This window comes from Primulina tabacum, chromosome 10, assembly GCF_025594145.1.
Source record: "Primulina tabacum isolate GXHZ01 chromosome 10, ASM2559414v2, whole genome shotgun sequence".
In the NCBI taxonomy this organism is placed as follows: domain Eukaryota; kingdom Viridiplantae; phylum Streptophyta; class Magnoliopsida; order Lamiales; family Gesneriaceae; genus Primulina; species Primulina tabacum.
Genome location: NC_134559.1, coordinates 35,748,297 through 35,772,361, shown reverse-complemented (window position 1 = coordinate 35,772,361; position 24,065 = coordinate 35,748,297). Strand labels below are relative to the sequence as shown.

Genomic DNA, 24,065 nt, shown 5'->3' with positions numbered 1-24,065 from the left:
ACGATAAAATGGAACCGAAATCGAATTTCGAACTTCCTAAGCGGATTTCTCGAGGAAACGAAAGCTTAACAGAAGCGGTAAATCGCAAATTAGAGGGTCTTAGAGAAGGAATTCGGCTAAAATCTCGTCAGCTCATTGCGTAGTAATGAGTCTCGTCCGTTTGCCCGTTTACAATCAAATTAGCCTACAATTTTGTCCAAATCCGGCAGTGCCCGAGCTACTTTCATTTCACATGTCTTATCTGGTCCCAATCGATATTCAGATGATTTGAGCCGAAAATCGTCTGTCACCAAGTAATCAAAAATAGAAAAACACGAAAAAAGGTGCAAAACGAGGACTTCCCAGGGGTGACCCATCCTAGTACTACTCTAGTCCAAGCACGCTTAACTTCGGAGTTCTAATGGAATCCGGTGCATTAGTGCTGGTATGATCGCACCCGACATTGAGTGGGATGTTTATTCTTATATCCCTCGAGTACGTGTGGAGCAAGCGGCGATGGACAACACGCGGCACTGCTCTCGCCCAATCATAACCATGAAGTTAAGCGTTCTGGCGCGATGGTTGAGTTAGGATGGGTGACCTCCCTAGGAAGACCTCGTGTCGCGACCGGTTACGTAAATTATGGTTAAAACAGTCGAAATAATTGTTTTTAATGAGTTTACCGTCTCCGGAGTAATCTGCGTCATACCCTTCCGCACAGAACCGGCTCACGACAACAAAAATCGATAAATGTTCCCAGAAAATAGAAAAAAATTATGAAGAAGGAAATAACAAATGTAAAGCTATTATTATGCCTGGGATACGATAAAATGGAACAGGAATCGAAATTCGAACTTCCTAAGCGGATTTCTCGAGGAAACGAAAGCTTAACAGAAGCGGTAAATCGCAAATTAGAGGGTCTTAGAGAAGGAATTCGGCTAAAATCTCGTCAGCTCATTGCGTAGTAATGAGTCTCGTCCGTTTGCCCGTTTACAATCAAATTAGCCTACAATTTTGTCCAAATCCGGCAGTGCCCGAGCTACTTTCATTTCACATGTCTTATCTGGTCCCAATCGATATTCAGATGATTTGAGCCGAAAATCGTCTGTCACCAAGTAATCAAAAATAGAAAAACACGAAAAAGGTGCAAAACGAGGACTTCCCAGGGGGTGACCCATCCTAGTACTGCTCTAGTCCAAGCACGCTTAACTTCGGAGTTCTAATGGAATCCGGTGCATTAGTGCTGGTATGATCGCACCCGACATTGAGTGGGATGTTTATTCTTATATCCCTCGAGTACAAGTGGAGCGGGCGGCGATGGACAACACGCGGCACTGCTCTCGCCCAATCATAACCATGAAGTTAAGCGTTCTAGCGCGATGGCAGAGCTAGGATGGGTGACCTCCCTGGGAAGACCTCGTGTCGTTATCGTTTACGTAAATTATGGATAAAACAGTCGAAATAATTGTTTTTAATGAGTTAACCGTCTCCGGAGTAATCTGCGTCATACCCTTCAGCACAGAACCGGCTCACGACAACAAAAATCGATAAATGTTCACAGAAAATAGAAAAAAAAATAAGAAGAAGGAAATAACGAATGTAAAGCTATTATTATGCCTGGGATACGATAAAATGGAACCGGAATCGAATTTCGAACTTCCTAAGCGGATTTCTCGGGGAAACGAAAGCTTAACAGAAGCGTTAAATCGCAAATTAGAGGGTCATAGAGAAGGAATTCGGCTAAAATCTCGTCAGCTCATTGCGTAGTAATGAGTCTCGTCCGTTTGCTCGTTTACAATCTAATTAGCCTACAATTTTGTCCAAATCCGGCAGTGCCCGAGCTACTTTCATTTCACATGTTTTATCTGGTACAAATCGAGATTCAGATGATTTGAGCCGAAAATCGTCTGTCAACAAGTAATCAAAAATAGAAAAACACGAAAAAGGGGTGCAACACGAGGACTTCCAAGGAGGTCACCCATCCTAGTACTGCTCTCGCCCAAGCACGCTTAACTTCGGAGTTCTGATGGGATCCGGTGCATTAGTGCTGGTATGATCGTACACGACATTGAGTGGGATGTTTATTCTTATATCCCTCGAGTACGTGTGGAGCAGGCGGCGATGGACAACACGCGGCACTGCTCTCGCCCAATCATAACCATGAAGTTAAGCGTTCTGGCGCGATGGCAGAGCTAGGATGGGTGACCTCCCTGGAAAGACCTCGTGTCGCGACCGGTTACGTAAATTATGGTTAAAAAAGTCGAAATAATTGTTTTTAATGAGTTAACCGTCTCCGAAGTAATCTGCGTCATACCCTTCCGCACAGAACCGGCACACGACAACAAAAATCGATAAATGTTCCCAGAAATTAGAAAAAAAATAAGAAGAAGAAAATAACGAATGTAAAGCTATTATTATGCCTGGGATACGATAAAATGGAACCAGAATCGAATTTCGAACTTCCTAAGCGGATTTCTCGAGGAAACGAAAGCTTAACAGAAGCGTTAAATCGCAAATTAGAGGGTCTTATAGAAGGAATTCGGCTAAAATCTCGTCAACTCATTGCGTAGTAATGAGTCTCGTCTGTTTGCCCGTTTACAATCAAATTAGCCTACAATTTTGTCCAAATCCGGCAGTGCCCGGGCTACTTTCATTTCGCATGTCTTATCTGGTCCCGATCGAGATTCAGATGATTTGAGCCGAAAATCGTCTGTCAACAAGTAATCAAAAATGAAAAACACTAAAAAAGGAGCAACACGAGGACTTCCCAGGGAGTCACCCATCCTAGTACTTCTCTCGCCCAAGCACGCTTAACTTCGGAGTTCTGATGGGATCCGGTGCATTAGTGCTGGTATGATCGCACCCAACATTGAGTGGGATGTTTATTCTTCTATCCCTCGAGTACGTGTGGAGCGGGCGGCGATGGACAACATGCGGCACTGCTCTCGCCCAATCATAACCACGAAGTTATGCATCGTGGCGCGATGGCAGAGCTAGGATGGGTGACCTCCCTGGGAAGACCTCGTGTCGCGATCGTTTACGTAAATTATGGATAAAACAGTCTAAATAATTTTTTTTAATTAGTTAACCGTCTCCGGAGTAATCTGCGTTATACCCTTCCGCACAGAACCGGCTGACGACAACAAAAATCGATAAATGTTCACAGAAAATAGAATAAAAATAAGAAGAAGGAAATAACGAATGTAAAGCTATTATTAAGTCTGGGATACGATAAAATGGAACCGAAATCGAATTTCGAACTTCCTAAGCGGATTTCTCGAGGAAACGAAAGCTTAACAGAAGCGGTAAATCGCAAATTAGAGGGTCTTAGAGAAGGAATTCGGCTAAAATCTCGTCAGCTCATTGCGTAGTAATGAGTCTCGTCCGTTTGCCCGTTTACAATCAAATTAGCCTACAATTTTGTCCAAATCCGGCAGTGCCCTAGCTACTTTCATTTCACATGTCTTATCTGGTCCCGATCGATATTCAGATGATTTGAGCCGAAAATCGTCTGTCACCAAGTAATCAAAAATAGAAAAACACGAATTAAGGTGCAAAACGAGGACTTCCCAGGGGGTGACCCATCTTAGTACTGCTCTAGTCCAAGCACGCTTAACTTCGGAGTTCTGATGGAATCCGGTGCATTAGTGCTGGTATGATCGCACCCGACATTGAGTGGGATGTTTATTCTTATATCCCTCGAGTACGTGTGGAGCGGGCGGCGATGGACAACACGCGGCACTGCTCTCGCCCAATCATAACCATGAAGTTAAGCGTTCTGGCGCGATGGTAGAGCTAGGATGGGTGACCTCCCTGGGAAGACCTCGTGTCGCGACCGGTTACGTAAATTATGTTTAAAACAGTCGAAATAATTTTTTTTAATAAATTAACCGTCTCCGGAGTAATCTGCGTCATACCCTTCCGCACAGAACCGGCTCACGACAACAAAAATCGATCAATGTTCCCAGAAAATAGAAAAAAAATTAATGAAGAAGGAAATAACGAATGTAAAGCTATTATTATGCCTGGGATACGATAAAATGGAACCGGAATCGAATTTCGAACTTCCTAAGCGGATTTCTCGAGGAAACGAAAGCTTAACAGAAGCGGTAAATCGCAAATTAGAGGGTCTTAGAGAAGGAATTCGGCTAAAATCTCGTCAGCTCATTGCGTAGTAATGAGTCTAGTCCGTTTGCCCGTTTACAATCAAATTAGCCTACAATTTTGTCCAAATCCGGCAGTGCCCGAGCTACTTTCATTTCACATGTCTTATCTGGTCCCGATCGAGATTCAGATGATTTGAGCCGAAAATCGTCTGTCAACAAGTAATCAAAAATAGAAAAACACGAAAAAGGGTGCAACACGAGGACTTCCCAGGGGGTCACCCATCCTAGTACTGCTCTCGCACAAGCACGCTTAACTTCGGAGTTCTGATGGGATCCGGTGCATTAGTGCTGGTATGATCGCACCCGACATTGAGTGGGATGTTTATTCTTATATCCCTCGAGTACGTGTGGAGCGGGCGGCGATGGACAACACGCGGCACTGCTCTCGCCCAATCATAACCATGAAGTTAAGCGTTCTGGCGCGATGGCAGAGCTAGGATGGGTGACCTCCCTGGGAAGACCTCGTGTCGCGATCGTTTACGTAAATTATGGATAAAACAGTCGAAATAATTGTTTTTAATGAGTTAACCGTCTCCGGAGTAATCTGCGTCATACCCTTCCGCACAGAACCGGCTCACGACAACAAAAATCGATAAATGTTCCCAGAAAATAGAAAAAAAATAAGAAGAAGGAAATAACGAATGTAAAGCTATTATTATGCCTGGGATACGATAAAATGGAACCGGAATCGAATTTCGAACTTCCTAAGCGGATTTCTCGAGGAAACGAAAGCTTAACAGAAGCGTTAAATCGCAAATTAGAGGGTCTTATAGAAGGAATTCGGCTAAAATCTCGTCAACTCATTGCGTAGTAATGAGTCTCGTCTGTTTGCCCGTTTACAATCAAATTAGCCTACAATTTTGTCCAAATCCGGCAGTGCCCGGGCTACTTTCATTTCACATGTCTTATCTGGTCCCGATCGAGATTCAGATGATTTGAGCCGAAAATCGTCTGTCAACAAGTAATCAAAAATAGAAAAACACTAAAAAGGTGACAACACGAGGACTTCCCAGGGGTCACCCATCCTAGTACTGCTCTCGCCCAAGCACGCTTAACTTCGGAGTTCTGATGGGATCCGGTGCATTAGTGCTGGTATGATCGCACCCGACATTGAGTGGGATGTTTATTCTTATATCCCTCGAGTACGTGTGGAGCGGGCGGCGATGGACAACATGCGGCACTGCTCTCGCCCAATCATAACCACGAAGTTAAGCATTCTGGCGCGATGGCAGAGCTAGGATGGGTGACCTCCCTGGGAAGACCTCGTGTCGCGATCGTTTACGTAAATTATGGATAAAACAGTCTAAATAATTGTTTTTAATTAGTTAACCGTCTCCGGAGTAATCTGCGTCATACCCTTCCGCACAGAACCGGCTCACGACAACAAATATCGATAAATGTTCCCAGAAAATAGAATAAAAATAAGAAGAAGGAAATAACGAATGTAAAGCTATTATTAAGCCTGGGATAGGATAAAATGGAACCGAAATCGAATTTCGAACTTCCTAAGCGGATTTCTCGAGGAAACGAAAGCTTAACAGAAGCGGTAAATCGCAAATTAGAGGGTCTTAGAGAAGGAATTCGGCTAAAATCTCGTCAGCTCATTGCGTAGTAATGAGTCTCGTCCGTTTGCCCGTTTACAATCAAATTAGCCTACAATTTTGTCCAAATCCGGCAGTGCCCGAGCTACTTTCATTTCACATGTCTTATCTGGTCCCGATCGATATTCAGATGATTTGAGCCGAAAATCGTCTGTCAACAAGTAATCAAAAATAGAAAAACACGAAAAAGGTGCAACACGAGGACTTCCCAGGGGGTGACCCATCCTAGTACTGCTCTAGTCCAAGCACGCTTAACTTCGGAGTTCTGATGGAATCCGGTGCATTAGTGCTGGTATGATCGCACCCGACATTGAGTGGGATGTTTATTCTTATATCCCTCGAGTACGTGTGGAGCGGGCGGCGATGGACAACACGCGGCACTGCTCTCGCCCAATCATAACCATGAAGTTAAGCGTTCTAGCTCGATGGCAGAGCTAGGATGGGTGACCTCCCTGGGAAGACCTCGTGTCGCGATCGTTTACGTAAATTATGGATAAAACAGTCGAAATAATTGTTTTTAATGAGTTAACCGTCTCCGGAGTAATCTGCGTCATACCCTTCCGCACAGAACCGGCTCACGACAACAAAAATCGATAAATGTTCCCAGAAAATAGAAAAAAAATAAGAAGAAGGAAATAACGAATGTAAAGCTATTATTATGCCTGGGATACGATAAAATGGAACCGGAATCGAATTTCGAACTTCCTAAGCGGATTTCTCGAGGAAACGAAAGCTTAACAGAAGCGTTAAATCGCAAATTAGAGGGTCTTATAGAAGGAATTCGGCTAAAATCTCGTCAGCTCATTGCGTAGTAATGAGTCTCGTCCGTTTGCCCGTTTACAATCAAATTAGCCTACAATTTTGTCCAAATCCGGCAGTGCCCGAGCTACTTTCATTTCACATGTCTTATCTGGTCCCGATCGAGATTCAGATGATTTGAGCCGAAAATCGTCTGTCAACAAGTAATCAAAAATGAAAAACACTAAAAAGGGAACAACACGAGGACTTCCCAAGGGGTCACCCATCCTAGTAGTGCTCTGGCCCAAGCACGCTTAACTTCGGAGTTCTGATGGGATCCGGTGCATTAGTGCTGGTATGATCGCACCCGACATTGAGTGGGATGTTTATTCTTATATCCCTCGAGTACGTGTGGAGCGGGCGGCGATGGACAACATGCGGCACTGCTCTCGCCCAATCATAACCACGAAGTTAAGCATTCTGGCGCGATGGCAGAGATAGGATGGGTGACCTCTCCGGGAAGACCTCGTGTCGCGATCGTTTACGTAAATTATGGATAAAACAGTCTAAATAATTGTTTTTAATTAGTTAACCGTCTCCGGAGTAATCTGCGTTATACCCTTCCGCACAGAACCGGCTGACGACAACAAAAATCGATAAATGTTCCCAGAAAATAGAAAAAAAATAAGAAGAAGGAAATAACGAATTTAAAGCTATTATTAAGTCTGGGATACGATAAAATGGAACCGAAATCGAATTTCGAACTTCCTAAGCGGATTTCTCGAGGAAACGAAAGCTTAACAGAAGCGGTAAATCGCAAATTAGAGGGTCTTAGAGAAGGAATTCGGCTAAAATCTCGTCAGCTCATTGCGTAGTAATGAGTCTCGTCCGTTTGCCCGTTTACAATAAAATTAGCCTACAATTTTGTCAAAATCCGGCAGAGCCCGAGCTACTTTCATTTCACATGTCTTATCTGGTCCCGATCGATATTCAGATGATTTGAGCCGAAAATCGTCTGTCACCAAGTAATCAAAAATAGAAAAACACGAAAAAAGGTGCAAATCGAGGACTTCCCAGGGGGTGACCCATCCTAGTACTGCTCTAGTCCAAGCACGCTTAACTTCGGAGTTCTGATGGAATCCGGTGCATTAGTGCTGGTATGATCGCACCCGACATTGAGTGGGATGTTTATTCTTATATCCCTCGAGTACGTGTGGAGCGGGCGGCGATGGACAACACGCGGCACTGCTCTCGCCCAATCATAACCATGAAGTTAAGCGTTCTGGCGCGATGGTAGAGCTAGGATGGGTGACCTCCCTGGGAAGACCTCGTGTCGCGACCGGTTACGTAAATTATGGTTAAAACAGTCGAAATAATTTTTTTTAATGAGTTAACCGTCTCCGGAGTAATCTGCGTCATACCCTTCCGCACAGAACCGGCTCACGACAACAAAAATCGATAAATGTTCCCAGAAAATAGAAAAAAAATATGAAGAAGGAAATAACGAATGTAAAGCTATTATTATGCCTGGGATACGATAAAATGGAACCGGAATCGAATTTCGAACTTCCTAAGCGGATTTCTCGAGGAAACGAAAGCTTAACAGAAGCGGTAAATCGCAAATTAGAGGGTCTTAGAGAAGGAATTCGGCTAAAATCTCGTCAGCTCATTGCGTAGTAATGAGTCTAGTCCGTTTGCCCGTTTACAATCAAATTAGCCTACAATTTTGTCCAAATCCGGCAGTGCCCGAGCTACTTTCATTTCACATGTCTTATCTGGTCCCGATCGAGATTCAGATGATTTGAGCCGAAAATCGTCTGTCAACAAGTAATCAAAAATAGAAAAACACGAAAAGGTGTGCAACACGAGGACATCCCAGGGGATCACCCATCCTAGTACTGCTCTCGCCCAAGCACGCTTAACTTCGGAGTTCTGATGGGATCCGGTGCATTAGTGCTGGTATGATCGCACCCGACATTGAGTGGGATGTTTATTCTTATATCCCTCGAGTACGTGTGGAGCGGGCGGCGATGGACAACACGCGGCACTGCTCTCGCCCAATCATAACCATGAAGTTAAGCGTTCTAGCTCGATGGCAGAGCTAGGATGGGTGACCTCCCTGGGAAGACCTCGTGTCGCGACCGTTTACGTAAATTATGGATAAAACAGTCGAAATAATTGTTTTTAATGAGTTAACCGTCTCCGGAGTAATCTGCGTCATACCCTTCCGCACAGAACCGGCTCACGACAACAAAAATCGATAAATGTTCCCAGAAAATAGAAAAAAAATTATGAAGAAGGAAATAACGAATGTAAAGCTATTATTATGCCTGGGATACGATAAAATGGAACCGGAATCGAATTTCGAACTTCCTAAGCGGATTTCTCGAGGAAACGAAAGCTTAACAGAAGCGTTAAATCGCAAATTAGAGGGTCTTAGAGAAGGAATTCGGCTAAAATCTCGTCAGCTCATTGCGTAGTAATGAGTCTCGTCCGTTTGCTCGTTTACAATCTAATTAGCCTACAATTTTGTCCAAATCCGGCAGTGCCCGAGCTACTTTCATTTCACATGTTTTATCTGGTCCCGATCGAGATTCAGATGATTTGAGCCGAAAATCGTCTGTCAACAAGTAATCAAAAATAGAAAAACACGAAAAGGGGTGAAACACGAGGACTTCCAAGGAGGTCACCCATCCTAGTACTGCTCTCGCCCAAGCACGCTTAACTTCGGAGTTCTGATGGGATCCGGTGCATTAATGCTGGTATGATCGCACACGACATTGAGTGGGATGTTTATTCTTATATCCCTCGAGTACGTGTGGAGCAAGCGGCGATGGACAACACGCGGCACTGCTCTCGCCCAATCATAACCATGAAGTTAAGCGTTCTGGCGCAATGGCAGAGGTAGGATGGGTGACCTCCCTGGGAAGACCTCGTGTCGCGACCGTTTACGTAAATTATGGATAAAACAGTCGAAATAATTGTTTTTAATGAGTTAACCGTCTCCGGAGTAATCTGCGTCATACCCTTTCGCACAGAACCGGCTCACGACAACAAAAATCGATAAATGTTCCCAGAAAATAGAAAAAAAAATAAGAAGAAGAAAATAGCGAATGTAAATCTATTAGTATGCCTGGGATACGATAAAATGGAACCGGAATCGAATTTCGAACTTCCTAAGCGGATTTCTCGAGGAAACGAAAGCTTAACAGAAGCGATAAATCGCAAATTAGAGGGTCTTAGAGAAGGAATTTAGCAAAAATATTGCCAGCTCATTGCGAAGTAATGAGTCTCGTCCATTTGCCCGTTTACAATCAAATTAGCCTACAATTTTAACCAAATCCGGCTGTGCCCGAGCTACGTTGATTTCACATGTCTTATTTGGTCCCGATCGAGATTCAGATGATTTGAGCCGAAAATCTTCTGTCAACAAGTAATCAAAAATAGAAAAACACGAAAAGGCGTGCAAACAAGAGGACTTCCTAGGGGGTCACCCATCCTAGTACAGCTCTCGCCCAAGCACGCTTAACTTCCGAGTTCTGATGGGATCCAGTGCATTAGTGCTGGTATGATTGGACCCGACATTGAGTGGGATGTTTATTGTTATATCCCTCGAGTACGTGTGGAGCAGGCGGCGATGGGCAACACGCGGCACTGCTCTCGCCCAATCATAACCATGAAGTTAAGCGTTCTGGCGTGATGGTAGAGCAAGGATGGGTGACCTCCCTGGGAAGTCCTTGTGTCGCGACTGTTTACGTAAATTATGACTAAAACAGTCGAAATAATTGTTTTTAATGAGTTAACCGTCTCCGAAGTAATCTGCTTCATACCATTCAGCACAGAACAGGCTCACGACAACAAAAATCAATAAATGTTCCTAGAAAATAGAAAAAAAATTAAGAAGAAGAAAATAGCGAATGTAAAGCTATTATTATGCCTGGGATACGATAAAATGGAACCGGAATCGAATTTCGAACTTCCTAAGCGGATTTCTCGAGGAAACGGAAGCTTAACAGAAGCGGAAAATCGCAAATTTGAGGGTCTTAGAGAAGGAATTTAGCTAAAATATCGCCAGCTCATTGCGAAGTAATGAGTCTCGTCCGTTTGCCCGTTTACAATCAAATTAGCCTATAATTTTGTCCAAATCCGGCAGTGCCCGAGCTACGTTGATTTCACATGTCTTATCTGGTCACGATCGAGATTCAGATGATTTGAGCTGAAAATCGTCTGTCAACAAGTAATCAAAAATAGAAAAACACGAAAATGGGTACAACACGAAAATGGGTACAACGCGACTGTTTACGTAAATTATGGCTAAAACAGTCGAAATAATTGTTTTTAATGAGTTAACTTTCTCCGGAGTAATCTGCGTCATACCCTTCCGCACAAAACCGGCTCACGACAACAAAAATCGATAAATGTTCCCAGAAAATAGAAAAAAAAATGAGAAGAAGAAAATAACGAATGTAAAGCTATTATTATGTTTGGGATACGATAAAATGGAACCAGAATCGATTTTCGAACTTCCTAAGCGGATTTCTCGAGGAAACGAAAGCTTAACAGAAGCGTTAAATCGCAAATTAGAGGGTCATAGAGAAGGAATTCGGGTAAAATATCGTCAGCTCATTGCGTAGTAATGAGTCTCGTCCGTTTGCCCGTTTACAATCAAATTAGCCTACAATTTTGTCCAAACCCGGCAGTGCCAAAGCTACTTTCATTTCCCATGTCTTATCTAGTCCCGATCGAGATTCAGATGATTTGAGGCGAAAATCGTCTGTCAACAAGTAATCAAAAATAGAAAAACACGAAAAGGGGTGCAACACAAGGACTTCCCAGGGGGTCATCCATCCTAGTACTGCTCTCGCCCAAGCAAGCTTAACTTCGGAGTTCTGATGGGATCCGATGCATTAGTGCTGTTTTGATCGCACTCGATATTGATTAGGATGTTTATTCTTATATCCCTCGAGTACGTGTGGAGCGGGCGACGATGGACAAAACGCGGCACTGCTCTCGCCCAATCAGAACCATGAATTTAAGCGTTCTGGCGCGATGGCAGAGCTAGGATGGGTGACCTCCCTGGTAAGTCCTCGTGTCGCGACCGTTTACGTAAATTATGGCTAAAACAGTCGAAATAATTGTTTTTAATGAGTTAACCGTCTCTGGAGTAATCTGCGTCATACCCTTCCGCACAGAACCGGCTCACAACAACATAAATCGATAAATGTTCCCAAAAAATAAAAAAAAATTAAGAAGAAGAAAATAGCGAATCTAAAGCTATTATTATGCTTGGGATATGATAAAAAGAAACTGGAATCGAATTTCAAACTTCCTAAGTGGATTTTTTTTGTGGAAACGGAAGCTTAACAGAAGCGGTAAATCGGAAAGTAGAGGGTCTTAAAGAAGGAATTCGGCAAAAATCTCGCCAGCTCATTGCGAAACAATGAGTCTCGTTCGTTTGCCCGTTTACAATCAAATTAGCCTACAATTTTGTCCAAATCCGTCAGTGCCCGAGCTACGTTGGTTTCACATGTCTTATCTGGTCCCGATCGAGATTCAGATGATTTGAGCCGAAAATCTTCTGTCAACAAGTAATCAAAAATAGAAAAACACGAAAAGGCGTGCAACAAGATGACTTCCCAGGGGGTCACCCATCCTAGTACAGCTCTCGCCCAAGCACGCTTAACTTTCGAGTTCTGATGGGATCCAGTGCATTAGTGCTGGTATGATTGGACCCGACATTGAGTGTGATGTTTATTGTTATATCCCTCGAGTACGTGTGGAGCAGGCGGCGATGGACAACACGCGGCACTGCTCTCGCCCAATCATAACCATGAAGTTAAGCGTTCTGGCGTGATGGCAGAGCTAGGATGTGTGACCTCCCTGTGAAGTCCTTGTGTCGCGACTGTTTACGTAAATTATGACTAAAACAGTCGAAATAATTGTTTTTAATGAGTTAACCGTCTCCGGAGTAATCTGCTTCATACCATTCAGCACAGAACTGGCTCACGACAACAAAAATAAATAAATGTTCCTAGAAAATAGAAAAAAAAATAAGAAGAAGGAAATAGCGAATGTAAAGCTATTATTATGCCTGGGATACGATAAAATGGAACCGGAATCGAATTTCGAACTTCCTAAGCGGATTTCTCGAGGAAACGGAAGCTTAACAGAAGCGGAAAATCGCAAATTAGAGGGTCTTAGAGAAGGAATTGAGCTAAAATATCGCCAGCTCATTGCGAAGTAATGAGTCTCGTCCGTTTGCCCGTTTACAATCAAATTAGCCTATAATTTTGTCCAAATCCGGCAGTGCCCGAGCTACGTTGATTTCACATGTCTTATCTGGTCCCGATCGAGATTCAGATGATTTGAGCTGAAAATCGTCTGTCAACAAGTAATCAAAAATAGAAAAACACGAAAATGGATGCAACACAAGGACTTCCCAAGGGGTCACCCATCCTAGTACTGCTCTCTCCCAAGCACGCTTAACTTCGGAGTTCTGATGGGATCTGGTGCATTAGTGCTGGTATGATCGCACCCGACATTGAGTGGGTTGTTTATTCTTATATTCCTCGAGTACGTGTGGAACGGGCGGCGAGGGACAACACGCGGCACTGCTCTCGCCCAATCAGAACCATGAAGTAAAGCGTTCTGGCGCGATGGCAGAGCTAGGATGGGTGACCTCCCTGGAAAGTCCTCGTGTCGCGACTGTTTACGTAAATTATGGCTAAAACAGTCGAAATAATTGTTTTTAATGAGTTAACTTTCTCCGGAGTAATCTGCGTCATACCGTTCCGCACAAAGCCGGCTCACGACAACAAAAATCGATAAATGTTCCCAGAAAATAGAAAAAAAAATAAGAAGAAGAAAATAACGTATGTAAAGCTATTATTATGCTTGGGATACGATAAAAAGGAACCAGAATCGATTTTCGAACTTCCTAAGCGGATTTTTCGAGGAAACGAAAGCTTAACAGAAGCGTTAAATCGCAAATTAGAGGGTCATAGAGAAGGAATTCGGGTAAAATATCGTCAGCTCATTGCGTAGTAATGAGTCTCGTCCGTTTGCCCGTTTACAATCAAATTAGCCTACAATTTTGTCCAAACCCGGCAGTGCCCGAGCTACTTTCATTTCACATGTCTTATCTGGTCCCGATCGAGATTCAGATGATTTGAGGCGAAAATCGTCTGTCAACAAGTAATCAAAAATAGAAAAACACGAAAAGGGGTGCAACACGAGGACTTCCCAGGGGGTCACCCATCCTAGTACTGCTCTCGCCCAAGCAAGCTTAACTTCGGAGTTCTGATGGGATCCGATGCATTAGTGCTGTTTTGATCGCACTCGATATTGATTAGGATGTTTATTCTTATATCCCTCGAGTACGTGTGGTGCGGGCGGCGATGGACAAAACGCGGCACTGCTATCGCCCAATCAGAACCATGAAGTTAAGCGTTCTGGCGCGATGGCAGAGCTAGGATGGGTGACCTCCCTGGTAAGTCCTCGTGTCGCGACCGTTTACGTAAATTATGGCTAAAACAGTCGAAATAATTGTTTTTAATGAGTTAACCGTCTCTGGAGTAATCTGCGTCATACCCTTCCGCACAGAACCGGCTCACAACAACATAAATCGATAAATGTTCCCAAAAAATAGAAAAAAATTAAGAAGAAGAAAATAGCGAAGCTAAAGCTATTATTATGCTTGGGATATGATAAAAAGAAACTGGAATCGAATTTCAAACTTCCTAAGTGGATTTTTTCGAGGAAACGGAAGCTTAACAGAAGCGGTAAATCGGAAATTAGAGGGTCTTAAAGAAGGAATTCGGCAAAAATCTCGCCAGCTCATTGCGAAACAATGAGTCTCGTTCGTTTGCCCGTTGACAATAAAATTAGCCTACAATTTTGTCCAAATCCGTCAGTGCCCGAGCTACGTTGGTTTCACATGTCTTATCTGGTCCCGATCGAGATTCAGATGATTTGAGCCGAAAATCGTCTGTCAACAAATAATCAAAAATAGAAAAACACGAAAAGAGGTGCAACACGAGGACTTCCCAGGGAGTCGCCCCTTCTAGTACTGGTCTCGCCCAAGCACGCTTAACTTCGGAGTTCTGATGGGATCCGGTGCATTAGTGCTGGTATGATCGCTGCCGACATTGAGTGGGATGTTTATTCTTATATGCCCTCGAGTACGTGTGGAGCGGGCGGCGATGGACAACACGCGGCACTGCTCTCGCCCAATCAGAACCATGAAGTTAAGCGTTCTGGCACGATGGCAGAGCTAGGATGGGTGACCTCCTTGAGAAGTCTTCGTGTCACGACCGTTTAAGGAAATTATGGATAAAACAGTCGAAATAATTGTTTTTAATGAGTTAACCGTCTCCGGAGTAATCTGCGTCATACCCTTCCGCACAGAACAGGCTCATGACAACAAAAATCGCTAAATATTCCCAAAAAATAGAAAAAAAATGGGAAGAAGAAAATATCGAATGTAAAGCTATTATTATGCCTGAGATACGATAAAATGGAACCAAAATCGAATTTCAAACTTCCTAAGTGGATTTCTCGAGGAAACAGAAGCGGTAAATCGCAAATTACAGGGTCTTAGAAAAAGAATTCGGATAAAATCTCGCCGCCTCATTGCGCAGTAATGAGTCTCGTTCGTTTGCCCGTTTACAATCAAATTAGCCTACAATTTTGTCCAAATCTAGCAGTGCACGAGCTACGTTGATTTCACATGTCTTATGTGGTCCCGATCGAGATTTAGATGATTTGAGCCGAAAATCATCTGTGAACAAGTAATCAATCAAAAATTTAAAAACACGAAAAGGGGTGCAACACGAGAACTTCCCAGGGGGTCACCTAACCTAGTACTGCTCTCGCCCAAGCACGCTTAACTTCGGAGTTCCGATGGGATCCGGTGCATTAGTGATGGTATGATCACACCCGCTATTGAGTGGGATGTTTATTCTAATATCCCTTTTGTACGTGTGGAGCGGGCGGCGATGGACAACACGCGGCACTGTTCTCGCCCAATTAGAACCAAGAAGTTAAGCGTTCTAGCGCGATGGCAGAGCTAGGATGAATTACCTCCCTGGGAAGTCCTCGTGTCGCGATCGTTTACGTAAATTATAGCTAAAACAGTCGAAATAATTGTTTTTAATGAGTCAACCGTCTCCGGAGTAATCTGCTTCATACACTTCCGGATAGAACCGGCTCACGACAACAAAAATCGCTAAATGTTCCCAGAAAATAGAAAAAAAAATAAGAAGGAGAAAAGAGCGAATGTAAAGCTATTATTATGCCTGGGATACGATAAAATGGAACCGGAATCGAATTTCAAACTTTCTAAACGGATTTTTTGAGAAAACAGAAGCTTAACAGAAGCGGAAAATCGCAAATTAGAGTGTCTTAGAGAAAGAATTCGGCTAAAATCTCGCCAGCTCATTGCGGAGTAATGAGTCTCCTTCGTTTGCCCGTTTACAATCAAATTAGGCTACAATTTTTCAGAATCCGGCAGTGCCCGAGCTACGTTGATTTCACATGTCTTATCTGGTCCCGATCGTGATTCAGATGATTTGAGCCGAAAATCGTCTGTAAACAAGTAATCAAAAATAGAAAAACACGAAAAGGGGTGCAACACGAGGACTTCCAAGGGGGTCACCCATCCTAGTACTGCTATCGCCCAAGCACGCTTAACCTCGGAGTTCCGATGGGATCCGGTGTATTAGTGCTGGTATGATCGCACCCGACATTGAGTGGGATGTTTATTCTTATATCCCTCGAGTACGTGTGGAGCGTGCGGCGATGGACAACACGCAGCACTGCTCTCGCCCAATCAGAACCATGAAGTTAAGCGTTCTGGCGAACCGGAATCGAATTTCGAACTTCCTAAGCGGATTTCTCGAGGAAACGGAAGCTTAACAGAAGCGGAAAATCGCAAATTAGAGGGTCTTAGAGAAGGAATTCGGCTAAAATCTCGCCAGCTTATTGCGGAGTAATGAGTAACGTTCGTTTGCCCGTTTACAATCAAATTAGGCTAAAATTTTGTCCAAATCCGGCAGTGCCCGGGCTACGTTGATTTCACATATCTTATCTGGTCCGATCGAGATTCAGAAGATTTTAGCCAAAAATCGCCTATTACAAAATAATCAAAAATAGAAAAACACGAAAAAAGGTGTAGCACGAGGACTTCCCAGGGGGTCACCCATCCTAGTATTGCACTCGCCCAAGCATGCTTAACTTCGGAGTTCTGATGGGATCCGGTGCAGTAGTGCTGGTATGATCTCTCCCGACGTTAAGTGGGATTTTTATCCTTATATCCCTCGAGTACGTGTGGCGCGGGCGGTGATGGACAACACGCGGCACTGCTCTCGCCCAATCAGAACCATGAAGTTAAGCGTTCTGGCGCGATGGCAGAGCTAGGATGGGTGACCTCCCTGGAAAGTCCTCGTGTCGCGACCGTTTACGTAAATTATAGCTAAAACACGCGGCACTGCTCTCGCCCAAATGAGCCATGAAGTTAAGCGTTCTGGCGCGATGGCAGAGCTAGGATGGGTGACCTCCCTGGGAAGACCTCCTGTCGCAACCGTTTACGTAAATTATGGATAAAACAGTCGAAATAATTGTTTTTAATGAGTTAACCGTCTCCGGAGTAATCTGCATCATAACCTTCCGCACAGAACCGGCTCACGACAGCAAAAATCGCTAAATGTTTCCAGAAAATAGAAAAAAAATAAGAAGAAGAAAGTAGCGAATGTAAAGCTATTATTATGCCTGAGATACGATAAAATGGGAGCGGAATCGAATTTCTGACTTCCTAAGCGGATTTCTCGAGAAAACGGAAGCTTAACAGAAGCGGAAAATCGCAAATTAGAGGGTCTTAGAGAAAGAATTCGGCTAAAATCTCGCCAGCTCATTACGGAGAAATGAGTAACGTTCGTTTGCCCGTTTACAATCAAATTAGGCTACAATTTTGTCCAAATCCGGCATTGCCCGAGCTACGTTGATTTCACATATCTTATCTTGTCCTATCGAGATTCAGAAGATTTGAGCCAAAAATCGTCTTTTACAAGTTAATCAAAAATAGAAAAACACGAAAAGAGGTGTAACACTAGTACTGCACTCGCCCAAGCACGCTTAACTTCAGAGTTCTGATGGGATCCGGTGCATTAGTGCTGGTATGACCGCTCCCGACATTAAGTGGGATGTTTCTTCTTGTATCCCTCGAGTACGTGTGGCGCGGACGGCGATGGACAACACGCGGCACTGCTCTCGCCCAATCAGAACCAGGAAGTTAAGCGTTCTGGCGCGATGGCAGAGGTAGGATGGGTGACCGCCCTGGAAAGTTCTCGTGTCACAACCGTTTACGTAAATTATGGATAAAACAGTCGAAATAATTGTTTTTAATGAGTTAACCATCTCCGGAGTAATATGGGTCATACCCTTAAGCACAGAACGTGCTCAAGACAACAAATATCGGTAAATATTCCCAGAAAATAGAAAAAAAAAATTAGAAGAAGAAAATAGCGAATGTAAAGCTATTATTATGCCTGTGATACGATAAAATGGAACCGGAATCGAATTTCGGACTTCGTAAGCGGATTTCTGGAGGAAACGGAAGCTTAACAGAAGCGGAAAATCGCAAATAAGAGGGTTTTAGAGATGGAATTCGGCCAAAATCTCGCCAGCTCATTGCAGAGTAATAAGTCTCGTCGTTTTCCCGTTTACAATAAAATTAGGCTTCAATTTTGTCCAAATCCTGCAGTGCCCGAGCTACGTTGATTTCACATGTCTTATCTGGTCCCGATCGTGATTCAGATGATTTGAGCCGAAAATCATCTGTCAACAAGTAATCAAAAATAGAAAAACACGAAAAGGGTGCAACACGAGGACTTCCAAGGGGGTCGCCCACCCTAGTACTGCTCTCGCCCAAGCACGCTTAACTTCGGAGTTCTGATGGGATCCGATGCATTAGTGCTGGTATGATCACACCCGACATTGAGTGGGATGTTTATTCTTATATCCCTCGAGTACGTGTGGAGCGGGCGGCGATGGACAACACGCGACACTGTTCTCGCCCAATCAGAACCATGAAGTTAAGCGTTCTGGTGCGATGCCAGAGCTTGGATGGGTGACCTCCCTGGGAAGTCCTTGTGTCGCGACCGTTTACGTAAATTATGGATAAAACTGTCGAAATAATTTTTTTAATGATTTAACCGTCTCCGGAGTAATATGCGTTACCCTTCCGCACAGAACCTGCTCAAGACAACAAAAATCGCTAAATGTTCTCAGAAAATATAAAAAAAATTAGAAGAAGAAAATAGCGAATGTAAAGCTATTATTATGCCTGGGATACGATAAAATGGAACCGGAATCGAATTTCGGACTTCCTAAGCGGATTTCTCGAGGAAACAGAAGCTTAACATAAGCGGTAAATAGCAAATTAGAGGGTTTTAGAGAAGGAATTCGGCAAAATCTTGCCAGCTCATTGCAGAGTAATGAGTCTCGTTCGTTTGCCCGTTTACAATCAAATTAGCCTGCAATTTTGTCCAAATCCGGCAGTGCCCGAGCTACGTTGATTTCACATGTCTTATCTGGTCCCGATCGAGATTCAGATGATTTGAGCCGAAAATCGTCTGTGAACAAATAATCAAAAATAGAAAAACACGAAAAGAGGTGGAACACGAGGACTTCACAGGGGGTCGCCCATCCTAGTACTGGTCTCGCCCAAGCACGCTTAACTTCGGAGTTCTGATGGGATCCGGTGCATTAGTGCTGGTATGATCGCTCAGGACATTGAGTGGGATGTTTATTCTTATATCCCTCGAGTACGTGTAGAGCGGGCGGCGATGGACAACACGCGACACTGCTCTCGCCCAATCAGAACCATGAAGTTAAGCGTTCTGGCGCGATGGCAGAGCTAGGATGGGTGACCTCCCTGGGAAGTCCTCGTGTCGCGGCCGTTTACGTAAATTATAGCTAAAACAGTCGAAATAATTGTTTTTAATGAGTTAACCGTCTCCGGAGTAATCTTCGTCATACCCTTTTCCGCACGGAACCGGCTCACGACAACAAAAATCGCTAAATGTTTCCAAAAAATAGAAAAAAAAATAAGAAGAAGAAAATAGCGAATGTAAAGCTATTATTATGCCTGGGATACGATAAAATTGAACCGGAATCGAATTTCGAATTTTCTAAGCGGATTTCTTGAGGAAACAGAAGCTTAACAGAAGCGGAAAATCGCAAATTAGAGGGTCTTAGAGAAAGAATTCGGCTAAAATCTCGCCAGCTCATTGCGGAGCAATGAGTCTCGTTCGTTTGCCCGTTTACAATCAAATTAGCCCACAATTTTGTCAAAATCCGGCAGTGCCCGAGCTACGTTGATTTCACATGTCTTATCTGGTCCCGATCGTGATTCAGATAATTTGAGCCGAAAATCATCTGTCAACAAGTAATCAAAAATAGAAAAACACGAAAAGGGGTGCAACACGAGGACTTCCAAGGGGGTCACCCATCCTAGTACTGCTCTCGCCCAAGCACGCTTAACTTCGGAGTTCTGATGGGATCCGGTGCATTAGTGCTGGTATGATCGCACCCGACATTGAGTGGGATGTTTATTCTTATATCCCTCGAGTACGTGTGGAGCAGGCGACGATGTACAACACGCGGCACTGTTCTCGCCCAATCAGAACCATGAAGTTAAGCGTTCTGGCGCGATGGCAGGGCTAGGATGGGTGACCTCCCTGGGAAGTCCTCGTGTCGCGACCGTTTACGTAAATTATAGATAAAACAGTCCAAATAATTGTTTTTAATGGGTCAACCGTCTTTGGAGTAATATGCGTCATACCCTTCCGCACAGAAACTGCTCAAGACAACAAAAATCGCTAAATGTTCCCAGAAAATAGAAAAAAAAATTGAGAAGAAAAAAATAGCAAATATAAAGCTATTATTATGCCTGGAATAGGATAAAATAAAACAGAAATCGAATTTAGAACTTGCTAAGCGGATTTCTCGAGGAAATGGAAGCTTAACAGAAGCGGTAAATCGCAAATTAGAGGGTCTTAAAGAAGGAATTCGGCTAAAATCTCGTCACCTCGTTGCGGAGTAATGAGTCTCGTTCGTTTTCCCGTTTACAATCAAATTAGGCTTCAATTTTGTCCAAATCCGGCAGTGCCCGAGCTACGTTGATTTCACATGTCTTATCTGGTCCCGATCGTGATTCAGATTATTTGAGCCGAAAATCATCTGTCAACAAGTATTCAAAAATAGAAAAACACGAAAAGGGGTGCAACACGAGGACTTCCCAGGCGGTCACCCATCCTAGCACGCTTAAGTTCGGAGTTCTGATGGGATCCGGTGCATTAGTGCTGGTATGATCGCACCCGACATTGTGTGGGATGTTTATTCTTATATCCCTCGAGTACGTGTGGAGCGGGCGGCGATGGACAACACGCGTCACTGCTCTCGCCCAATCAGAACCATGAAGTTAAGCGTTCTGGCGCGATGGCAGAGCTAGGATGGGTGACCTCCCTGGGAAACCCTCGTGTCGCGACCGTTTACGTAAATTATAGCTAAAATGATCGAAATAATTGTTTTTAATTAGTCAACCGTCTCCTGAGTAATCTGCGTCATACCCTTCCGCACAGAACCGGCTCACGACAACAAAAATCACTAAATGTTCACATAAAATAGAAAAAAAATAAGAAGAAGAAAATAGCGAATGTAAAGCTATTAATATGCCTGGTATACGATAAAATGGAACCGGAATCGAATTTCGGAATTCCTAAAAAGATTTCTCGAGGAAACGGAAACTTAACCGAAGCGGAAAATCGCAAATTAGAGGGTCTTAGTGAAGGAATTCAGCTAAAATCTCTCCAGCTCATTGCGGAGTAATGAGACTCCTTCGTTTGCCCGTTTAATATCGAATTAGCCTACAATTTTGTCCCAATCCGGCAGTGCCCGAGCTACGTTGATTTCACATGTCTTATCTGTTCGTGATCCAGATTCAGATGATTTGAGCCGAAAATCGTCTGTCAACAAGTAATCAAAAATAGAAAAACACGAAAAGGGGTGCAACACGAGGACTTCCCAGGCGGTCACCCATCCTAGCACGCTTAAGTTCGGAGTTCTGATGGGATCCGGTGCATTAGTGCTGGTATGATCGCACCCGACATTGTGTGGGATGTTTATTCTTATATCCCTCGAGTACGTGTGGAGCGGGCGGCGATGGACAACACGCGTCACTTGCTCTCGCCAATCAGAACCATGAAGTTAAGCGTTCTGGCGCGATGGCAGAGCTAGGATGGGTGACCTCCCTGGGAACCCTCGTGTCGCGACCGTTTACGTAAATTATAGCTAAAATGATCGAAATAATTGTTTTTAATTAGTCAACCGTCTCCTGAGTAATCTGCGTCATACCCTTCCGCACAGAACCGGCTCACGACAACAAAAATCACTAAATGTTCACATAAAATAGAAAAAAAATAAGAAGAAGAAAATAGCGAATGTAAAGCTATTAATATGCCTGGTATACGATAAAATGGAACCGGAATCGAATTTCGGAATTCCTAAAAAGATTTCTCGAGGAAACGGAAACTTAACCGAAGCGGAAAATCGCAAATTAGAGGGTCTTAGTGAAGGAATTCAGCTAAAATCTCTCCAGCTCATTGCGGAGTAATGAGACTCCTTCGTTTGCCCGTTTAATATCGAATTAGCCTACAATTTTGTCCCAATCCGGCAGTGCCCGAGCTACGTTGATTTCACATGTCTTATCTGTTCGTGATCCAGATTCAGATGATTTGAGCCGAAAATCGTCTGTCAACAAGTAATCAAAAATAGAAAAACACGAAAAGGGGTGCAACACGAGGACTACCTAAGGGGTCACCCATCCTAGTACTGCTCTCCCCCAAGCACAGCTTAACTTAGTAGTTCTGATGGGATCCGGTGCATTAGTTCTGGTATGATCGCACCCGACATTGAGTGGGATGTTTATTCTTATATCCCTCGAGTACGTGTGGCGCGAGCGGCAATGGACAACACGCGGCACTGCTCTCGCCCAATCAGAACCATGAAGTTAAGCGTTCTGGCGAGATGCCAGAGCTAGGATGGGTGACCTCCCTGGAAAGTTCTCGTGTCGCGAACGTTTAGGTAAATTATAGCTTAAACAGTAAAAATAATTGTTTTTAATGAGTAAACCATTTTCCGGAGTATCTGCGTCATACCCTTCCGCACAGAACCGGCTCACGACAACAAAAATCGCTAAATGTTCCCAGAAAATGAAAAAAAAATCAGAAGAAGTAAAATAGCGCATGTAAAGCTATTATTATGCCTCGGATACATAAAATGGAATCAAAATCGAATTTCGACTTCCTAAACGGATTCTCTGGGAAACGAAAGCTTAACAGAAGAGGAAAATCGCCAATTAGAGGTTCTTAAAGAAGGAATTCGGATAAAATCATCGCCAACTCATTGCAGAGTAATGAGTCTCATTCGTTTGCCCATTTACAATCATCAATTAGGCTACAATTTTGTCCAAATCCGGCAGAGCCCGAGCTACTGTTGATTTCAACTGTCTTGATCTGTCCGATCGAGATTCAGATGATTTGAGCCGAAAATCGTCTGTCAACAAGTAATCAAAAATAGAAAAACAAGAGAAAGGGGTGCAACACGAGGACTTCCCCGGGGGTCACCCATCCTAGTAGCTGTCGCCCAAGCACGCTTAACTTCGAAGTTCTGATGGGATCCGGTGCATAGCTCGTATGATCGCACCCGGCATTGAGTGAGATGTTTATTCTTATATCCCTCGAGTACGAGTGGAGCGGGCGGCGATGGACAACACGCAGCACTGCTCTCGCCCAACAGAACCATGAAGTTAAGGGTTCTGGCACGATTGCAGAGCTAGGATGGGTGACCTCCCTGGAATGTCCTTGTGTCGTGATCTTTTACATAAATTATCGCTAAAACTGTGAAATAATTGTTTTTAATGAGTTAACCATCTCCGAAGTAATCTGCGTCATACCCTTCCGCACAAACGGCTCACGACAACAAAAATCGCTAAATGTTCCCAGAAAATTGAAAAAAAAATAAGATGAAGAAAATAACGAATGTAGCTATTATTATGCCTGGAATACGATAAAATGAAAAGAAATCGAATTTAGAACTTGCTAAACAGATTTCTCGAGGAAACGGAAGCTTAACAGAAGCGCAAAATCGCAAATTAGAGGGTTTTAAAGAAGGAATTCGGCTAAAATCTCGCTAGCTCATTGCGGAGTAATGAGTCTCGTTCGTTTGCCCGTTTACAATCAAATTAGCCTACAATTTTGTTCAAATCCGGAGCCCGAGCTACGTTGATTTCACATGTCTTATCTGGTGTCGATCGAGATTCAGATGATTTGAACCGAAATTCGTCTGTCAACAAGTAATCAAAAATAGATTAACACGAAAAGGGTGCAACACGAGGACTTCCCAGGGGTTCACCCATCATAGTACTGCTCTCGCCCAAGCACGTTTAACTCCGGAGTTCTGATGGGATCCGGTGCATTGTGCTGGTATGATCGCACCCGACATTGATTGGGATGTTTATTATTAT

At 43.7% G+C, this 24,065-nt stretch overlaps 23 non-coding genes and 4 pseudogenes across 23 annotated transcripts; all 27 read right to left on the bottom strand.

The window, feature by feature from the left end:
* Positions 1 to 320: 320 nt before the first annotated feature.
* Positions 321 to 438, bottom strand: LOC142508265 (5S ribosomal RNA). Its single transcript, XR_012806487.1, has one exon. It is a non-coding gene; the product is annotated as a 5S ribosomal RNA (ribosomal RNA).
* Positions 439 to 1,120: 682 nt separating this feature from the next.
* On the bottom strand, positions 1,121 to 1,239 carry LOC142506770 (5S ribosomal RNA). Its single transcript, XR_012805050.1, has one exon. It is a non-coding gene; the product is annotated as a 5S ribosomal RNA (ribosomal RNA).
* A 685-nt stretch (positions 1,240 to 1,924) lies between these two features.
* Positions 1,925 to 2,043, bottom strand: LOC142514009 (5S ribosomal RNA). Its single transcript, XR_012809925.1, has one exon. It is a non-coding gene; the product is annotated as a 5S ribosomal RNA (ribosomal RNA).
* Positions 2,044 to 2,725: 682 nt separating this feature from the next.
* LOC142513518 (5S ribosomal RNA) lies at positions 2,726 to 2,844 on the bottom strand. Its single transcript, XR_012809461.1, has one exon. It is a non-coding gene; the product is annotated as a 5S ribosomal RNA (ribosomal RNA).
* Positions 2,845 to 3,527: 683 nt separating this feature from the next.
* LOC142506788 (5S ribosomal RNA) lies at positions 3,528 to 3,646 on the bottom strand. The gene has a single exon (XR_012805067.1). It is a non-coding gene; the product is annotated as a 5S ribosomal RNA (ribosomal RNA).
* Positions 3,647 to 4,331: 685 nt separating this feature from the next.
* LOC142512930 (5S ribosomal RNA) lies at positions 4,332 to 4,450 on the bottom strand. Its single transcript, XR_012808904.1, has one exon. It is a non-coding gene; the product is annotated as a 5S ribosomal RNA (ribosomal RNA).
* A 683-nt stretch (positions 4,451 to 5,133) lies between these two features.
* Positions 5,134 to 5,251, bottom strand: LOC142516274 (5S ribosomal RNA). Its single transcript, XR_012812077.1, has one exon. It is a non-coding gene; the product is annotated as a 5S ribosomal RNA (ribosomal RNA).
* A 682-nt stretch (positions 5,252 to 5,933) lies between these two features.
* Positions 5,934 to 6,052, bottom strand: LOC142516223 (5S ribosomal RNA). Its single transcript, XR_012812029.1, has one exon. It is a non-coding gene; the product is annotated as a 5S ribosomal RNA (ribosomal RNA).
* Positions 6,053 to 6,734: 682 nt separating this feature from the next.
* Positions 6,735 to 6,853, bottom strand: LOC142517205 (5S ribosomal RNA). The gene has a single exon (XR_012812964.1). It is a non-coding gene; the product is annotated as a 5S ribosomal RNA (ribosomal RNA).
* Positions 6,854 to 7,536: 683 nt separating this feature from the next.
* Positions 7,537 to 7,655, bottom strand: LOC142507061 (5S ribosomal RNA). Its single transcript, XR_012805327.1, has one exon. It is a non-coding gene; the product is annotated as a 5S ribosomal RNA (ribosomal RNA).
* Positions 7,656 to 8,338: 683 nt separating this feature from the next.
* LOC142514724 (5S ribosomal RNA) lies at positions 8,339 to 8,457 on the bottom strand. The gene has a single exon (XR_012810605.1). It is a non-coding gene; the product is annotated as a 5S ribosomal RNA (ribosomal RNA).
* Positions 8,458 to 9,141: 684 nt separating this feature from the next.
* LOC142514855 (5S ribosomal RNA) lies at positions 9,142 to 9,260 on the bottom strand. Its single transcript, XR_012810731.1, has one exon. It is a non-coding gene; the product is annotated as a 5S ribosomal RNA (ribosomal RNA).
* Positions 9,261 to 9,944: 684 nt separating this feature from the next.
* LOC142511324 (5S ribosomal RNA) lies at positions 9,945 to 10,064 on the bottom strand (annotated as a pseudogene).
* A 1,231-nt stretch (positions 10,065 to 11,295) lies between these two features.
* Positions 11,296 to 11,414, bottom strand: LOC142509124 (5S ribosomal RNA). The gene has a single exon (XR_012807311.1). It is a non-coding gene; the product is annotated as a 5S ribosomal RNA (ribosomal RNA).
* Positions 11,415 to 12,099: 685 nt separating this feature from the next.
* LOC142510721 (5S ribosomal RNA) lies at positions 12,100 to 12,218 on the bottom strand (annotated as a pseudogene).
* A 684-nt stretch (positions 12,219 to 12,902) lies between these two features.
* Positions 12,903 to 13,021, bottom strand: LOC142515980 (5S ribosomal RNA). The gene has a single exon (XR_012811799.1). It is a non-coding gene; the product is annotated as a 5S ribosomal RNA (ribosomal RNA).
* A 684-nt stretch (positions 13,022 to 13,705) lies between these two features.
* On the bottom strand, positions 13,706 to 13,824 carry LOC142506990 (5S ribosomal RNA). Its single transcript, XR_012805259.1, has one exon. It is a non-coding gene; the product is annotated as a 5S ribosomal RNA (ribosomal RNA).
* Positions 13,825 to 14,508: 684 nt separating this feature from the next.
* LOC142507513 (5S ribosomal RNA) lies at positions 14,509 to 14,627 on the bottom strand. The gene has a single exon (XR_012805769.1). It is a non-coding gene; the product is annotated as a 5S ribosomal RNA (ribosomal RNA).
* A 677-nt stretch (positions 14,628 to 15,304) lies between these two features.
* Positions 15,305 to 15,423, bottom strand: LOC142515799 (5S ribosomal RNA). Its single transcript, XR_012811625.1, has one exon. It is a non-coding gene; the product is annotated as a 5S ribosomal RNA (ribosomal RNA).
* A 683-nt stretch (positions 15,424 to 16,106) lies between these two features.
* Positions 16,107 to 16,225, bottom strand: LOC142515999 (5S ribosomal RNA). The gene has a single exon (XR_012811817.1). It is a non-coding gene; the product is annotated as a 5S ribosomal RNA (ribosomal RNA).
* Positions 16,226 to 16,649: 424 nt separating this feature from the next.
* LOC142509509 (5S ribosomal RNA) lies at positions 16,650 to 16,768 on the bottom strand. The gene has a single exon (XR_012807680.1). It is a non-coding gene; the product is annotated as a 5S ribosomal RNA (ribosomal RNA).
* Positions 16,769 to 18,352: 1,584 nt separating this feature from the next.
* Positions 18,353 to 18,471, bottom strand: LOC142514258 (5S ribosomal RNA). Its single transcript, XR_012810160.1, has one exon. It is a non-coding gene; the product is annotated as a 5S ribosomal RNA (ribosomal RNA).
* A 679-nt stretch (positions 18,472 to 19,150) lies between these two features.
* Positions 19,151 to 19,269, bottom strand: LOC142507401 (5S ribosomal RNA). Its single transcript, XR_012805660.1, has one exon. It is a non-coding gene; the product is annotated as a 5S ribosomal RNA (ribosomal RNA).
* A 686-nt stretch (positions 19,270 to 19,955) lies between these two features.
* On the bottom strand, positions 19,956 to 20,074 carry LOC142507972 (5S ribosomal RNA). Its single transcript, XR_012806206.1, has one exon. It is a non-coding gene; the product is annotated as a 5S ribosomal RNA (ribosomal RNA).
* Positions 20,075 to 22,328: 2,254 nt separating this feature from the next.
* LOC142512283 (5S ribosomal RNA) lies at positions 22,329 to 22,448 on the bottom strand (annotated as a pseudogene).
* Positions 22,449 to 23,133: 685 nt separating this feature from the next.
* Positions 23,134 to 23,247, bottom strand: LOC142512452 (5S ribosomal RNA; annotated as a pseudogene).
* A 673-nt stretch (positions 23,248 to 23,920) lies between these two features.
* On the bottom strand, positions 23,921 to 24,038 carry LOC142507287 (5S ribosomal RNA). Its single transcript, XR_012805547.1, has one exon. It is a non-coding gene; the product is annotated as a 5S ribosomal RNA (ribosomal RNA).
* Between the last annotated feature and the right edge of the window lie 27 nt (positions 24,039 to 24,065).